We start from the raw sequence: 18,594 nt of genomic DNA on the forward strand, positions 1-18,594 counted from the left end.
CAATAGATTTACACAAAAGGGCGCGTTACAAACGGGCTTTCGACAACTTCGACGGCCCAATGCGCAATTGTGACAGTATGTTGACAGACTTCGACGTGACCCCGGAATTGAATCGACAGGATCGTAGGACACAATGTGGAATTCAATCGACAGCACCGGACAGGGAATTATAGGACACAATACCGGAATTGAATCGACGGTATTGGACGGGATGGGTGAAGGGTGCAACACCGGAATTTAATCGACGGTCTTGAACCTAACGAGCGGACGCCGGAATCTAATCGACGACACCTAACTCTGGATATGATACTCGCCGGAATTGAATCGACGACGGGAATCTCAAAGCTACGGCTAGGCTAGGCTAAAGGCTAAAGGTTAAGAGCTAAGAGCTAGTTTGATAATGCAGGTGTTTTGGATTTGTTGTGTGTCTCTGTATCTTTGCTATTGCGATGTATTTATAGGCAAGCTCTTTAGTAACCGTTGAGCGGTTTCTTCCTTTGGCCCCACGCTTTGCTTTTTTCCATAAGCCACGTGGAATGACGGTTTCCTAGTCTTCGCGCCTTTTCTTTTACCTCGTGGGGATTACCGCCAACCTCTTTAATCGTGGCCTCCCTCCGCGCGCTTTTCTTGTTCTAGAAGGAAGTGGCGCCAGAATTTATCCCGACACGTGGCACCTTTCTGATTGAAACGTTCCTTGCTTCGGTGTTTCTTCCCGTAGCTGATTATCGCTTCCTCACGTGCTTGTCACGAGTCTCTCTTGGATTATTTTGAGTGTCAACATATGCCCCCTTAAAAGATGTAAATCGAAGATTTACCTCTTTTAAAATATCTTCCTCCGGTTTGGTGATCTCCAGTTTGTACAAATGATGATTAAGCTCTCCTTTTGATCTCTTTTCCCGAAACGCAACCTTTTCGACTTCGCACCGTCCATCGGCCCTTTTTCACCTTGCTTTTTAAGGATCTTAAAAAAGCTCCCAATTGTCGTCTTTCTTCATCGCGAGTTTTCCCTTAAACCCTAAACCCTTTTCTCTCGAGCATTCCAAGCTTTCATGGCGACCGAAACTCCCGAGTTCCTTCCTCACCAACTCATCGCCCGCTTCGATGGGATCATTAATAGTGATGACGCTGATCATTGTTTTCTCAAGTTGTTGAACTCTCGACGAGAGCACGCCGGTCTCATTCTCGGGCCTAGTCTCCATGATCACCACCATATTCCATCATCTCTTCGGTCTTGCTTTCCAATGCGGAGCGATGAGCAGCTTCCCATTCAAGCTTCTTCGCTAAAGGACATTTGGTCCATGCCGGCTCAGCGATTTAGGAGTTTTCCGTCATTTGATGACAGGGCTTATACTTGGTTCCAAAGGCTTCAAGAGGATACTCCAACGGTTGGCCTCGGGAAACAGGCGCAAATCGGGACAAGACTTGAGGTCAGCATGTTGTCTCATGATTTGAATAGAGGTCCGCTAGGGTCCGTTACAAGCTTTTGGTCCTACTCCACTAATTGCTTCTTCTTCCCGTGGGGTCCTATGTCCGTAACCCTTCTAGATACTTTCGCCATAGCTGGTCTCTCTCCTTATGGGGCCTCGGTCAAGAATCTAGGAAAAACTAAGGATTGCCCCATTTTTGACGATTCTCTTGCTTATGGGAAGTTCATCGATGCCCATAGTAAAACGTCCGGGGATGTTTCCCTCGAGGAACGAACAGCCTTCCTTCTTTTCTGGCTGTCGAAATATCTATTCTTTAGCCCAACACTCAAAGTGTCCAAGGACTATTACGATCTCGCCCTTCTTCTAGCAAAAGGGAATCTAGTTGCCCTTGGCCCTCTTGCTCTTGCATCTCTGTATAGGAGCGTTTCTTATGCCGCTCGGCTAATGTCGAATTCCGAAGAGGATGGTGTATTGTCGGGGCCGCTCTGGATTCTTCAATCTTGGATTGCATTTTACTTCCCTTTCATGTTTGAGAGCGTCCCTTCCTTCAATCCCAACATGGTTCCCTTGAAGCTTGGCATACGACTACTCCAAGCTGTTCCCTTGAAGGTCCCTGGTGATGTTCGACCTTTTCGGTTCTTTCTTCGACAACTTCTATCTCTTGAGGCTGATCGAATAGATTTCTTTCCTTACCGTTCAGGTGAATTCGATTTTTGTTTTAACTCTCGAACCTTAAAACGGTTCAACCACCGTGATTTTGGACCTTTGTCCTCTTTCCTCGGGACCTTCCAATCAGGCTATGTCTCAAGGGAAGGTTCTATCCTGGTTTTGAACCATATTCCCCCAAATTTGCGCTAGGCGGTTTGGCCTTCGACAAGCGTACCCATGCCCATCCCTTATCTCATGGATTTCCCATCGATGGACAAGAAGATCTATAACATCAAGATTGATGGGCCGTTCATTCGCTGTGCGAAATTACCACCATGATGCATCGGCGGTTTTCGTGGGATATCCCAACAATACTTCGCTCCAGCCCGGCGTGACTTCGAGTTTACGACCTGGTGGACGTCCTTTGCCTTCGAAAGCCCTTTCGAAGATGCCATCTCATCCATCCTCCGGAGCGATCGGATACAACCCTTCGGTCCCGCTTTGAAGAAAACTGGGAAAAAGGGTGCCACCGAGCCCTTTCGATTGGTGGTCGCCAACGTCCGACGACCGTTTCGGAGTGGGTCTTTTTCTCCCCGGGTCTTCGCATGATGTGCGGCCCGAGGTGATTTTTACTTTATTTTCGCCGTTAGGTGATGATTCTGACGACGGAGCTGATGAGGAGACGCTCACTTCTCTTAAACGGCGAAAGATGATAGCGAAGAAGAGCAAATCTCCGGTGGAATCTCCGATAGTCCCTCGGCTTTGTCGAAGCGTCTTCAATTGTTTGTCCTGAAGATCCTTTGGTAGATCTTGATCCACCGGCTGGGGTGTCTAGCAATATTGCCATTGCTGAGGATCTGTTTGCACCCGCGGCTCCTTCGCCTACAGAGCCTCAAGGGGAACCTATTTCGATGACCCTTGCTATTGTCCCGACCCCGATAGTCGAAGCTCCTTTGATAGCTGAAAGTTCCTCAACACCCGAAGATCCTTCACTGCGGATATTATCTCGGGATCTTCCCGCCGCTTCTCTTCTTCGTCGCCCATCGAAGACGTTCAAGCTCATCCAACTGGCTCTTCTCGCTCTTGGGATCACCCGAGTATGCCCGAATCAAGCGACTCACCCGACTCGGAGATTTTCAGCAACCGGGAATCATGTTATCTTGCTCCCTCGACCTTGTTCATTCAGGGGTAGCCTCTTTTGTTGACAACCCATCGAATATTCGAAACATCCAATCCGTGATGGAGTGGTCGGTCAAAGAGGAAATCGGCGCGAAGCTTCCTGAAGGCTTAGTCCGCCGGCTGAAAGCATTCTTGGAGCACTTTCCTACTCCCTTCATGCATTTTCGACGTTGTCGGGACAAGGTGCTTGCTCTGTCGAACTTTCCCGATCGGCTCTTTTCTCCCGGTTCCGAGACCCAAGAGGCGAGGCAACTTGTAACTCAAGGAGAACAGTCCCTTCAATCCGCTGTCGACGAGCTTGCTGCTTTAGATAAGAAGGAGGCTACCCTGGAGCAACAAAGGCTGGTGATAGAGAGAGAACTAGAGGAGACTCGAAGTCGGCGATCGACAAGACTCTCTCGTCGATCCTCTATAGAAGATCAACCGAAAACGCTCGCGGCTTCGTTAGAAGAGAGGAAACGAGCCGATTGCGCTCGGGTTATGCGGGCAGAAGTAGACCGACGTCATACTAGGAATATGTACATAGATAAAAATAAGAAGTTTGAACGTTTACTCTGTGAACCGCTTGAGGGAATCAAGGCGGCTTTGTATCCCGATTTTCGTCAATAAAATTTCCCCTTCTTTCTCCTTATTTTCCGTATTGCATTCTGCCACGATCCATATAATTGCCCACGCCCGAGTAATCGCCATCACAACCCCGAGTCGGTTACTTCAAAATCCCTTATAAATAATGATTGCCTCCAAATGAACTCTGCTATCAAGTTCACATGAGTACTCGCGCAGCTTCCTGCTTGTCGCGCTTCGACGCCTTCTCTCACAATGAGGCCAAAAGGGAACTTTCCTTATCCTTCATGGATCACCAACCCAGCAATGGTCACATAATTTTGGGTCCGCATTTCACAAGTTTGCCACCTCCCTCTTTCTTGATTAATTGCTTTCCCCGCTTCTCTGAAGAAGTCTTACCCTTCGAGCAATCTATTATACGTGCCTCCGCTTGGTCGTCGAGTAACTATAGATTTTCTTCATACCCAAGCTTCGACCATCGGTTTACAACCGGTACAAACGATTAGAAGGAGAAGCGGCTACCACGTGGGCACGAGCCGGGATAGATGTCCTATTGTCCTTTTGCGGTACATTCATTGATCCTTCGGAGTATGGCCTCGTCGGTAGTTTGTGTTGCTTTTGGTCATCGTCATCGAACCTGTTTCTTTTTGCCTATTGGTCCCGGTGACCCCTACCCTTCTTGATATTTGGTTTCTAACTGGTCTTTCTCCATTTATCGATGGTGACCCTCAACCTCCGGACGACCAATTTTCCCTTGATATGTCCCTTTGCCTTGACACGCCATATGGCGAATTCATGGATCGCCATGCTAAACCTTCGGGACCCATTCTTCTCGAGGAACATACAGCCTTCATTTTATGTTGGCTTTGCAAATATGTCTTTTGTCTCCCCATATGTCGAATTTCCTCGGAATTTCTTGATATGGCCTATGAACCGGCATGTGGTGTTGATGTTGGCCTAGGCCGAATGTTCCTGGCTGCATTATATCGGGGATTGTCGGATGCTCAATCTTCGCTGATGGATAATCATCCCGCCCCCTTTTCGGGTCCTTTATGGATTCTACACCATTGGGTCCGAGTGTACTTTCCTCATATGTTTTTTGATCAAGCGCTCACTTCGACGACCGAATCCTCGAAAAGGGGTGATGTACCCATGGCGTTCAATCGAGCCCTTCGCTGTGCCCCCGACAATCTTACCGCTTTCGATGACTTCCTTACCGAACCGTTGTCTCTCACCAGGTTTGATTTCTCCAGCTGCACGTCGATAATGATATCTATAGCTCTTCCAGTGCAGATCCCGATTCTTGTCTTTTCTGGATGAGCGTGTTAGCCCCGGCCGACTTAGCTATGAATTTGTCCGGTGGGGGCAAATTCTCATCGGGACTTGAGATTTATAATCCTCATTATTGTGCTCGCCCGTTCGGGCTTACTCGGGGGATCCCAATGCCGGTGGTGTATTCCATGAATTTCCCTTTCTCTGGCCGCAAGAAAGAGGTAACTGACATGATGGGCCATATCGAAGTTGTTCATACCGCTCTCGGGCGCTTTGTATTTGTCCGCTTCTTCGATCATCCTTGTAGCACCTCATTTTTCGACAAGTGGTGGCTCTCCTATCGCTCCTCTTTGTTCTCAACCAGTGCAATGGACGTTCTCTCGAAAGTCCGTCGACACTCATTGGGCTTATTGCATCCTCTAAGAAGACCTGCTTCTTTCATTATTCCGAGCATTATACTTGAACAACCAATTGATGAAGGTAAACCCTCTGTTGTTATAAGCAATCTGATAATGAAAGTGAGTACTCCCCGCATTCTTGCTTGATGTAATTATTGATCCGACTTTCTTCCCGGATGATTCACCGGCTTCTGATGGCCGCACGGATGACTTACCCAACAAATCGTGGGTTGTTCACATGAACATGGCGAGTGCTTCGGCTGGCCCATCGAATACTCTTCGCTGCGACTATTCATACCTTCGCGGCAAGTGGTCACGCCCGCATGACTTACTAGGAGGAGGATATGCCTACATATGTAACCAAGCGTCGATCGAGGATGAGAACAAAGCTCTCCTTGCTTTTCTGGCCCATTTGCCCTATCCGGTCCAATGTCGTGCCCTTGGATTTGCCATTAATGAACTTTTCCTCACATTTAGCTCGACTTTACGGTCCTTCGGGATAAGGCAGCGTGAACTAGCGATTATCGACAAGTTGGAAACAGATTCCCTTCTTGCTGACAATGAGCTGGCTTATCGACGTAGTGTTCTTGATACCCTGGAAAGTGACGGTTGTACCACCCCGCAAGTACTATCTGCACAATTGAAGGCAATCAAACAAAGAAGAGGCAATTTGCGAATCACTGCACCTTGATATGATGCAAGCCGGTCATCGAAAGGAGGCAATTGTTGACGCCAACCGCAACGGTGAAATGCTACTTCATAGTTTCGTCTTGAGTCTTGAACAGCACGTATTGTAGTCCGCTGTTGCTAGTTCCATATTAATGCCACATGTCCTTATCATCTTGTTCTATCATTGAACCGCCGGTCTTAGTGTCAATTCTCCAAAGTTCATCATGACGCGATCTTCTCGGGATCACCCTTTTTCCATGCGGCATTTAATGAAAGGCGTCGTTTCCGATTTCTTCTTCTGAATTCAAATCGTCATGACGGTTCGTCAAGGTTAATAGCCAGCGGAAAACCCGCTACTTGCGCCATTATGGTTGCTTATGTGTTTCACCAATCGCGATATACCTTCTCGCCTCGATAACCGTCCACTATCCTTTATCGCCTCGATCGTCGGAAGGTCGTGGGCGGATACTCAACATCGTGGGGCGAACCGTTCCTTGGCCTTCATCTATAAATAGGGTTACTTGCCCAGAGTGCGTCTTCATCCAAACCCTTACGTCCTTTGATTCTTAGAGAAAACTTCCTCAAAGCCTTAATGGAGCGTGCTTCTTCTTCTACGGCTTCGTCTCCCCCTACATACTTCAGCCGTGAGTTCTCGGCTATCTGGAGGGAGATTATCTCCCTTCTGAGTTACACCTACACCATGCTGGTGGTGAAACCGCGAGCCCTCGATAAACTTCACAACCTGCTCAACCGTTCTGCGCCTCAAAATCTTCCCTCCGACCATCCGTTCCGGTCGGACTACGAAGAGTTTGTCACGCTCTTCGACTACGGGCTGGATAAGTTTCGCCGGAATCTGGCGACCATGTCTCAGCATGATCTCACCGAACATGAAGTTTGGTGTAAGATCGAAGAGATTGAGAACGGAGAAGTGGTGCACAAGGAACTCTGCAACGTCCAAGAAGCTCTCCATGCCTCTCATGCTAGCGTCCTTCAACTTCGGAACATTGTTTCCAACCGCCCGACTACCGGCCAGCGACACCTGCGAAGGCCTCTAAAGGAAACCGAGCAGCGGGAACATGAACGGGCCGAAGCCTGTGAGACCCGTTCCTTGGCTTCCATAGGGCCCCCTTTGGAGGGGTCGAAGGCCATGTTGGACTCTACCAATGGTCTTCGCGTAGGTCGAAAGAGCACCTTCAGCGGCTGGAGGGTGAGAAGGACAGCTGGAGGCGACCTTTGGAAGAGTTGGTGAAGCCCATCACCGCGCGCGGGAAGAGAACGCTAAGTTGGAGTGCCGGCTGCGGGGCTTCGTGGTTCGTTTCGGGGAGCACTTCCAGTGAAGGTTTCCTGGGGCGAGCGAGAGAGAGAGAGGAAGGAAGAGAGAAAGAGAGAGAAAGAGAGAAAGAGGGGGAAAGAGAGAGAGTGAGGGATGTATTGAAATTTTATGAATGAATTGGATTTTCTCACTCTTTGTCCTCTAATGCTTCCCGCATTTCCCACATCGATGGGTGGAACTTTTTTAAATACTTCCCGTTGATTGAGCGTTGTAGTTCTCTTCCATCAATTTCCATTACTCGATATGCATTTCCCGGGAGGGCGTCTACTATCAAGTATGGTCCTTCCCACTTCGACGACCATTTGCCGAATTTTTCTTTGTCGAGGTTCATAGGCAAAATAGTCTTCCACACCAAATCTCCCACGTCGAAACGCTTGGCTTTCACGTGTTTGTTGTAAGCCTTGGCAACTCTTCGCTTCTGAACCATCAATTTTTCCAGTGATGTGGCTCGGTTTTCTCCCAATTCATCAATATTGGTGTACATCATTTCATCGTCTTGCTCTTTAGCCATACCATCCTGGAGTTTTACTCTCAATGATTGCACCGTAATCTCCAGGGGTAACACGGCCTCTTGTCCATATGTTAGCATGTAGGGAGTGACCCCGGTGCTTGATCTTTTGGAAGTTCGATAAGCCCATAACACCGTCGACAACAATGAGTCCCATTCCCTTGGGTTGTCCTCCAAATGCTTTTTAATCAATCCGATGATTATTTTGTTGGAGGCTTCGCGCAGCCATTAGCCTCGAGCGTAATAGGGCGTCGAATGAATCATCTTGATACCCCTCGACTTAGCAAAGTCTCGTATTTCTTGGCTCGTGAAGACTGTCCCTTGGTCAGCAGTGATAGACTCTGGAATTCCAAATCGATGAATAATTCGCTCTTCGATGAACTCCCTAACCGTTTTTTGTGTCACGCTTTTATATGACGCCGCTTCAACCCATTTTGTGAAGTAATCTGTGGCTACTAAAATGAAACCGTGCTTCTTCGACGAGGGAGGATAAATTTTCCCTATTATGTCCATTGCCCAACCTCGAAATGGCCATGGCTTAATAATTGGGTTCATCGGTGCGGCAGGTACTTGCTGGATTGGTCCATGCCTTTGGCACGATTGACACCCCTTCGCGTAATCAATGCAGTCTTGGGTGATTGTTGGCCAAAAATACCCATGTCGTCTTAACAACCACTTTGTTTTCAATCCCGACTGATGTGCACCACGGATCCCTTCATGGACTTCCGTCATGACTAGCATTGCTTCCTCCCGCCCTAAGCACTTGAGAAGCGATCCGTCGATTGTCTTTCGATACAACTCGTTGTCGATCAACAAATATTTTAAGGCTTTCCTTTTGAAGTCCCTACCTTGCGTAACCCGGGTTCTTCAAGTAGTTTACCAAAGGGGTTCTCCAATCTTGTTGGCTGGTTTCTCCCGAGCTTTCGGATCGCTTAATCATCATTACCCGGCATCTATTGATGGTAAGGTTCTTACTTGAGTAATGATGTGGTCCGCTAATTCCTTCGATATACGATATCCCGACGCCATCCGAGCCAATTCATTAGCCTCCGAATTTTCACTCCTCTTGACATGGATTAGCTCGTATTCGACGAACTTCGACAACAATTCTTTTGCCAGGTGGTGATGCCTAATAATGTTTTCATTCAAACATTGATACTCACCATTTAGCTGTTTGATCACCAGGCGAGAATCACCCTTCACTTTAATTGACCTGACCCCCATGTCAATTAAAACATTCAGACCCACGATCGGGGCTTCATATTCGGCTTGATTATTTGAGCATTCAAAGTCAAGCTCGAATATGAGTTTTGTTTTTGTCGAAAAGGTGATATGACCATGATTCTCGCGCTCGCTGAACCGGATGCCACCGACCCATCGAAATATAATATCCAAGGCGCAATACCCGGATAATTTTCATCATCCTCGACTTTTAAACTTGAAGGGTATTCAATAATGAAATCGGATATTGCCTGCCCTTTTCTTGCTTTGAGCGGCACATAAATTAGATCAATTTCTATTAGAGTAAACGCCCATTTTGCAATCCGGCCCCTAATGATTGGCCTGGACAACATGTACTTAATCACGTCTGTTTTACAAATTACATGTACCGTAGTCGGCAACATATAATGTCGTAATTTTGTACAGGCGTAGTACGGTGATAAACATAGTTTTTCGATGGACGTGTATCTTGTCTCGGCATCGTTGAGCATCCTACTTAGGTAGTATACGGCCTGCTCTTTCCCTTCGTCGTTTTCTTGAGCCAAGATACTCCCGATCGTTGTATCGGCGGCCGATAAATACAACTTTAATGGCCGTCCCGCCTTTGGTGGCGTCAACACTGGTGGCTTGATGAGATACTCTTTTAACCTGTCGAAAGCCACCCGATGTTTTTCTTCCCACATAAACTCTCGCTCATTCTTCAATTTGAGCAACGAGGAGAAAACTTCGATTTTTCCCGAGAGGTTAGCTATAAAACGCCGCAAGAAATTTAATTTCCCGATTAACATTTGCAGCTGTTTTTTATTATCGGGAGATGGCAATTCTGAAATAGCCTTAGCTTTGTTCATATCTACTTCTATACCTCTCTGATGAACCAAAAAGCCAAGAAAGTTGCCAGCTTTTATCCCGAAAGCGCATTTCAAAGGGTTCATTTTTAACTTAAATTTGCGCATTCTCTCAAAAACTTGCTCTAAGTGGTCCAGATGACTTACCGGGTCTGTCTTGACGATGACGTCATCGATGTAGACCTCCATAAACTCCTCAATCATATCGTGGAAGATATAATTCATTGCCCTTTGATACGTAGCACCAGCATTCTTCAAACCGAAAGGCATGACGACCCATTCGAACGTACCAATGGCCCCGGGGCATCTAAATGCTGTCTTGTGAACATCCTCCGCTGCTATGAATATCTGATTGTACCCAGAATGCCCGTCCATGAGGGACATCATTTCGTTATTGGATGCCGAATCGATCAACATATCGGCGATGGGCATCCGGTACTCGTCTTTAGGGGTGGCCGCATTAATGTCTCGGAAATCAACGCACACTCGGAGTTTGCCGTTCTTCTTCTTGACAGGCACGATATTTGACAATCATTCGACATACCTTGCTGGTCTTATGAATCCGGTTGAAAGGAAACGCTCGATTTCCTCCTTAACTTTAAGGATCACTTCGGGAGCGAATCTTCTAGCGGCCTGTTGGTGTGGTCGAAATCCTCTTTTAATTGGTAATCGATGCTCAACTATGCTCCTCGAGAGTCCAGGCATCTCATGGTAATTCCAGGCAAAGCAATCCTTATATTTTTTCAATAGGTTTACCATTTGAATCTTGTATCTCCGATCGAGTAGTTGGCTCACATAAGTAGGTTGAGGACGGGCCTCATCTCCGAGATTGACCTCTTCCAATGGGTCTTGAGCTTGAATTACCTTGTCGTCCTCCTTAATTGGTGAGTCTTCAAAATCTAAAATGCCGTCTGCAAGCTGTCGGGCTTGATCGCTTTGCTCGGCCCCGTAGGCCGCATACCTCTCGACGAGGTTTTGCGCAAATGACCGACTTTCCATCGGAAAACGGGTCGATCGGTTCCACCGGTTCCTTTCTTGGGATCCACTCGGTACTCCCTTTGTCGAAACGGCAGAATGCAATATCTCTTGGGTCCACTTCGGGCGGCTTAGATATGCGAAGGCAATCATCCCAAGCATCACTTTGTCCCGGCCGGATATACGGGTCCAGGTAACACAAGTCCGGGGATTTGCTTTTACATATTCCACTTTGTCCCCATTCCAAAATGCTAGCATCTGGTGAAGTGTCGATGGGACACATTGGTTTTCATGTATCCAATCTCGTCCCAACAGCAAGTTATAAGATCCGTCGGCGTCGACAACGCAGAAAGACGTCCTCAATGTTTTAGATCCGACGGTCGGGTCGGTGACATATACTCCCTTTACTTCGGTAATTTCGCCGGTGAAATCGGATAACCGTATATTCGATGGGATTATTTCATCATCATTCCTCCCGATTTTCTTGAAGAAGCGGTATGGAATGAGATTTAACGTTGAACCGTCATCCACCAGAACTTTCATTACCGGCCGCCCGTTGATCTTGGCATTTATATTGAGCGACCTCAAGTGATTTGAGAGATCCTCCATGGGTTTCCCGAATTCCATGGTCTCTTCATCGTTGAAGCAAAACCGAGCCCCTTCCTTTTCTTGCGTCGTTTCTTTATAGCCGCCGTCAGCCGAGGTCGACTCGAGTTGAAACTCGTGTGGTAACTTAACTCGTACTATACAAGAGCTTAGGGGGGAAACCGACCTGCTAGCAGGGGTTTTAAATCGAGATTTGGATGCGGATGTTTTACGTGTCTTTGTACCCTTGTCCTCTTTTTCTTGAGCTGGGTGTGTCTCTTCGGGTCGTCGTCGCCAAACCGGATTTCTCGGCCTCCGCAGTTTGGTGTGGTTAGGAGCTGCCGCCATCGAGTCATGACCGGCTGGAATCTCCTGTTGCCGTAGTATGCGGACCCTGTTCTTTCTTTGCACCCTTCTCTTCCGAGTTCGGGTCAAAATTTTCTCCTTTTCTTGGTCTTCCGTCACCTCATACCATGATTCTTCTACGGGGTTGCTTGGTATCTTAAGAGTGCGTCGACGATGTGGCTCATGAAGGCCTTGTCGAAAATCTCTGTCGAACTCCTTTCCCCATCCATAGTGGACTCTTTCCCGGGGATGTGGGGTCGATGGACCATAGCTTACGTAATAATCAAACTTGCCACTTGGCTCACCTAAAGTACCAATTGTAGGGTCCCCTTCATCGTATCTCCGCTTAAACGACTTATAAACTCTCCGATGATTGGAACTTCTTCGAGGTCCGGCACTTTCGGTGTGAAAAGGCGTCTTATTGCTATGACCGGTTTGACCGCTCTTTTGGTACCCTTCCTCGGGTGTACTCATGTTTTCCAATTTTCGCCCGCAATAAGCGCATAAATTTGTTGACGTATGGCTTTTACTCGATCGCTTTAAAGATACCATTCCAGTCATCACTGGAAAAGGATCCGCGTCTACATCCATCGGGGGTTTCCCTTTGTCTTCAGCAAATTTGATCTTTCCTTGTCGAATCGCTTCTTGAATGTTCTTTTTAAGGACTAGACAATCCGATGTGTTATGGCTCCATGAGTGATGCCATTTGCAATACTTCTTCCCCGCTAATTCTTCTTTGGACGGTATCTTACGCCCTTCTGTCAGGCTGATTTGTCCGTCAGCCAGCAATATGTCGAAAATTTCTTCCGCCCGATTCGCATCGAATGAATAATACACTGCTTCTTTTGCTTTAGCCATTATAGTTGACTTCTCTTTCATCCTTGCTGGCTTCGGTGCTTGGCAAGTGTATGGCTTGTCGATGGTTAATTGGGCGACGGCCACTTCGACGGGCTCCGTTGATTCTTCGTCGAAATCGGGTGGCTCGACAAAACTTACATCTCCTCTTCGGGTGTGCCTTTTGTCTTTTTCCTTGAGCGGACTTTCGTGCTTTGTTGCCATCGTGGATAATTCGAATAGATCTGCACATGGATGACCCACCATCCTATCTCGTATTTCGAATTTCAACCCGTTGAAAGCGAACTCAGCGAATGTTTTTTCTGGTAAAGGAACTAAACATTTGTTCCTAGCCCGTTTAAACCTTGCAACAAACCGGTCGACCGTCTCGTTTGTCATTTGCTTCATCGTCGACAAATGCGCTACTGACAAGTTCGACACCGCTCTTTGAAACCGGCCATGAAACAAACGCTCCATCTGTTCCCATGTCAACACCGAATTGGGTGGTAATACAGTATACCATGTAAAGGCTGTTTTCGACAAGGATAATGGAAAGAACCTTAATTTCCAGTGATCCGCATGTGTAGCATCCCCACATAGTGCTAGAAAACGGTTGATATGTTCATACGTGGACTGATCATCCTCCCAAGTAAAAAGTGTGAACTCGGGTATTTTAAACCCTCTTGGATATGGGATCGTATCCATCCAATCCGGGTATGGTTTTCGGTAAACATTAGCCCGGTATCCTACCATTGGGTCAATGTATACGAGTGCCTGGTCAAACACCGGCTGATGGTACTGCGGTTGATATGGCATTTGATATCCAGGTTGTGGAGGATGATATATGGGTTGCACAACGGGCTGAAACATCGGCTCGGGACCTGGTGGTTGAAAGGCCTGATTCATCTGCCGATATCCAGGTCGTATGGCCCGGTATCCATCTTGCCCTTGCCCCCTAGCTTGGGGTAATTGATCTTGCCCCCTAGCCTGCCATTGCCCCCTAAAGGGTATTGCCCCCTGATTTTCGACAATCATGGGTACCGGTTGTTCATTGATAGGGACGGGGTTATGTTGGGCAGCTACTTCCTCACGAGCAATATTCTCGTCTTGTCGAACGGGGTGTCCCGGAAGCATAACAGTATCCTGAGGTATATCTTGTCGAATAGGATGTCTAGGGAACATACCCGTGTCTGCATTTACCGGGGGTCCGGGTTCGTTGGCCGGTAACGCCTCTCCTCGTTGCGGAATCCGCGGAGGTGCTAAAGGCTGAGTATTCCGCCCCGCAATGCCTATATTTGGCGGTGTTGTTCTCGGTAAACCGCCACTTGCTGCTAGTATGAAACCATTCCCTTCCCGAGCATGAGGTGGGTTAATTGTAATCCCATGTTGTCCTGCAGCACATTCGTGATACGTGTTGATGATTAATGGCCCGACAACCTCGGTCATCCGCTGTACCATGTGATCAGCAAACTCGTTCCGGACTTCTTCGATGGTCCGCCTTATCGATGTTAGCATGACGGGCGTCATTTCGGGATTTCTCCTTGTCTCCTCAACGTTTTGTCGAGAGACCTCGACGTCCTCTTGATGGGCCGTGGATGACTCCATTTGTTGTATTTCTTCCTAGGGCTCGTCTCCACCACCGTCTATGTTGTTACGTCCTCGTGTGCGTGGCATAGCACTTCTCTCGAACCGACACCAAAGGTCCCACCGGGCGTGCCAAAAAAGATTGTTGCGCGTTAAAATCCTTCGACAAGGTTTTGTTGGTTATGGGTTCTAGGCCCAGATTGACTATGGCCCAAAGAAGGTTGCTTGCGCGAGAATCTTTTATCGAACTTAATCCGTTCGTTTTCCAAAAATGAGTTCGGGGTCGGTTTTAGACAGAGAGTGTCAAATGCAATAGATTTACACAAAAGGGCGCGTTACAAACGGGCTTTCGACAACTTCGATGGCCCAATGCGCAATTGTGACAATATGTTGACAGACTTCGACGTGACCACGGAATTGAATCGACGGGATCGTAGGACACAATGCTGGAATTCAATCGACAGACCTGGACAGGGAATTATAGGACACAATACCGGAATTGAATCGACGGTATTGGACGGGATGGGTGAAGGGTGCAACACCGGAATTTAATCGACGGTACTGAACCTAACGAGCGCACGCCGGAATCTAATTGACGACACCTAACTCTGGATATGATACTCGCCGGAATTGAATCGACGACGGGAATCTCAAAGCTACAGCTAGGCTAGGCTAAAGGCTAAAGGTTAAGAGCTAAGAGCTAAGAGCTAGTTTGATAATGCAGGTGTTTTGGATTTGTTGTGTGTCTCTGTATCTTTGCTATTGCGATGTATTTATAGGCAAGCTCTTTAGTAACCGTTGAGCGGTTTCTTCCTTTGGCCCCACGCTTTGCTTTTTTCCATAAGCCACGTGGAATGACGGTTTCCTAGTCTTCGCGCCTTTTCTTTTACCTCGTGGGGATTACCGCCAACCGCTTTGATCGTGGCCTCCCTCCGCGCGCTTTTCTTGTTCTAGAAGGAAGTGGCGCCAGAATTTATCCCGACACGTGGCACCTTTCTGATTGAAACGTTCCTTGCTTCAGCGTTTCTTCCCGTAGCTGATTATCGCTTCCTCACGTGCTTGTCACGAGTCTCTCTTGGATTATTTTGAGTGTCAACAATACAATAATGAGTAAGTGCGTCTATGTGAAGCTTAAATGGATTCCTGTTATAAATTGATCAACCAAAGTGCACGAATTGTAATGGATGATATTTACGACTCGAATTGAATCTTCGCAATCCTAAATGATGATACTTACGACTCAAATCAAACATTATTTATGCAGATTATGGTAATCCTCATAGAGGGTAGATGCCCGGACGAATAGAAAAGGTCACAAAAAAAAAAAAAAAACCAAACTATGTCCATTGTGACACATCTATTCTTAATTTTTTTTCTTGTGACATAAAAAACCTCAAACTCGTATCTATGTGACACATTTACCCTCCATCAAGGTTCCGCCGGATGATTTTTCAGCCGAAACTACATCGAACATCATGTCAACACCATTTGCTTTCCAACTTCTATGTAGGCATATTCTTAAAATGGATCTCATTGCCGGAAGTTTGAGGAAGAGTGAATGTGTTACATAGGTATAAGTTTGTAATGTGTCACATACTACGGTTTAGGGTACATATGTTACGGTGGGCATATTTTGAAATTCTGGTGGCTTTTGCTCAAAAGGAAATCGGATAAGTAATTTTCCCGAGGAACATGATTTTCCTTTGATACCGTAATCATACCTTATCGGTTCAAATTACCATAGGATTCTTTGCCAACTTGTGCCAATTATAAATGAAAGAAAAGGACAAAAGATGGAAAATCAAATATTAGCTTGTAATTCAATTTGTTATGCGAAAGAGAGATTACAAACATGTGAAGCACATGAAGGAAACCTAATGAGAGAATTACCAAAAAAGTCATGTACCTATTGCAATTATGCTAATTCAGTTTTAAAACTTTTTTTTGGCCAATTGAGTCATACACCTTTTGCATTTGTGCCAATTTAATCATTCCGGCAAATTTTAAACGAAAATCACCGACGTAGCGTTGTTAGCGCCGACATAGCAAATTTTAATAATATTATAATAATTTTTAAATATTATTTGTTTATGTATTTTTTTTTCTTTTTTTCTCTTTCTTTTTTTCTATCCTTTCTTCTTCCTCCAATCGATCACCAAACACGACCGGCCGGACGTGAGGGTCTGCGAGGACAATCTCACCCAATGACGAAGAGGTCGAGGCTAGCCGGATCTCGACGAGGCTCATCCTTGCCTTTGGCCGATTGCATCCAGTGACCGACTAGAGAAAGAAGAAAAGGCAGAAAAAGAAAGAAAGAGAAAAGTAAAAGAAAAAAAATATAAAAATATAAAAATATAAACATATTTGAAAATTATTAAAGTATTATTAAAAATTGCTACTTCAGCGCCGACATCGCCATGTCATCAATTTCTAACCAAAATTGTCCGGAAAGACCGAATTAGCAAAAATGCAGAAGGTCAAGGATTGAATTGGCACAAATGCAAAAAGTTTAAGACTCAATTGGCCCAAAAAAAAAAAAAGATTTAAGACTGAATTAGCACAATTTCAATAGGTTTATGACTTTTTTGATAATTTTCCCGAAACCTAATTGGAATTTTATTAGAGCTGCTTGTTTTTTTATGTAGAGTTTGATATGTCATATCTAATTATTTACTGACATTTGTGCTGGTAGCAAGAGAGCTAATTTGGGCCTTTGCTCAAAAGTTTGTCCCGGTTGCCCAATTCATGAATTGAAAGTAAGCTAATTTGGGCCTTTGCATCCGTTGGTCCCTGAAAGTAAGCTAGACTGAAGCCATTATAGTAACGTCCCCCGTCTTGAAATATATTAGCTAATTAATATCAAATAACCAATAAAATATCTAGAGACCCCGCTTTGCCTCTCCACCCCTTTTTCCCAAATTTGTCTTTAAATCACCTAATGCTCATGTAAAGCAGCCCAAGTGCATACTGATGAATAAATTTGAAATGCAATGCATGTAACTTGTAATGTGTTATATGAAATAACTAACGTATCCCTAAACTCAATTTATGCACAAATGCTCGGTAACCCTAAACCTATCAAATTGTGACATAAATTGAAGTCTTAACCCATATATAATACAATGAGTTGTTATACGGATTAGTTTTATTGAATAAATGCGTCTTAAGTTGGTTTAAACATTTCGAAAAAAAAAAAAGTTTAAACATAATATGGGTCATAAATAAGTATAATATGGGTCATAAATAAGTCATCTATGAGTTTACACTTGGACTCAATTCACCTCTATAAATCTCTTTTCATTCTTTCTTGCTCTCACTCAATCTCATGCTCACTCACTCCACACTCTCACCTTAGTCTGGGTATGAGTTTTTCTATATTGGCTTAAATATGAAAATATTTTAAGAATACGAGTTAGTCGGGTACGAATTGGGTATGTGTTGGATCGAATATGAATTACTAGATTTGCATTTCATGAAAATGGGTTAAAACCGATGAAATGATTTATTTTGATTTGACCATTTTTTGACTCGACCTAAACCCAACCCGACCCACCCATTTGACAAGTCTAAGTAACCGTTACCAATAGCTAAATACAAAATGCAAGATTGAATCGCACAATCAAGATTGCTCGAAAGTGTTCTATCTCTCACAGTTGGAAAGCGAGTGCTCCAGACACTCGACTCAAGATGCTTATGCTTGAAAATTTTGCATCTTTCGATTTTGTAATGAGAAATTCTGGACTGACGATTAATGGGAGGAAATTTGTGACTCAAGTAAAAGTTGGTGGTTCTTTAATGAAACTCAAAAAATTTTAGGGTAAAATTTGGACTGGGTGGCAGAATTTTTTTCTTTTTTTCCTTTTTAGGGTGGTAGAATTGGGACATGACCTAACGTTGGTTTTTTTTTTTTCATGGGACAAAAAAAGTTAATGGTAGAATTGGACTGGACCTAAAGTTGGAGTTTTCTATTGGATAAAAAAAGTTTAATGTAGAATTAGGACTTGACATAAAGTTGAGATTTTTTTAGGGTATTAGGCCTAATTTTTTGCCCTAGCCAGATTTAAATAAATTAATTTTTCATATGTGACGAATCACAATGCATCTGTCAATAAATAAATTAATTTGTTGCGGAGTATCCAAATTGAGCCATAACTCTTGAATCCGTCGGTAAATAAATGAGCGATCACCACAAATCATCCACGTGGCA

Source organism: Rhodamnia argentea, chromosome 10 (genome assembly GCF_020921035.1).
Source record: "Rhodamnia argentea isolate NSW1041297 chromosome 10, ASM2092103v1, whole genome shotgun sequence".
NCBI lineage: Eukaryota > Viridiplantae > Streptophyta > Magnoliopsida > Myrtales > Myrtaceae > Rhodamnia > Rhodamnia argentea.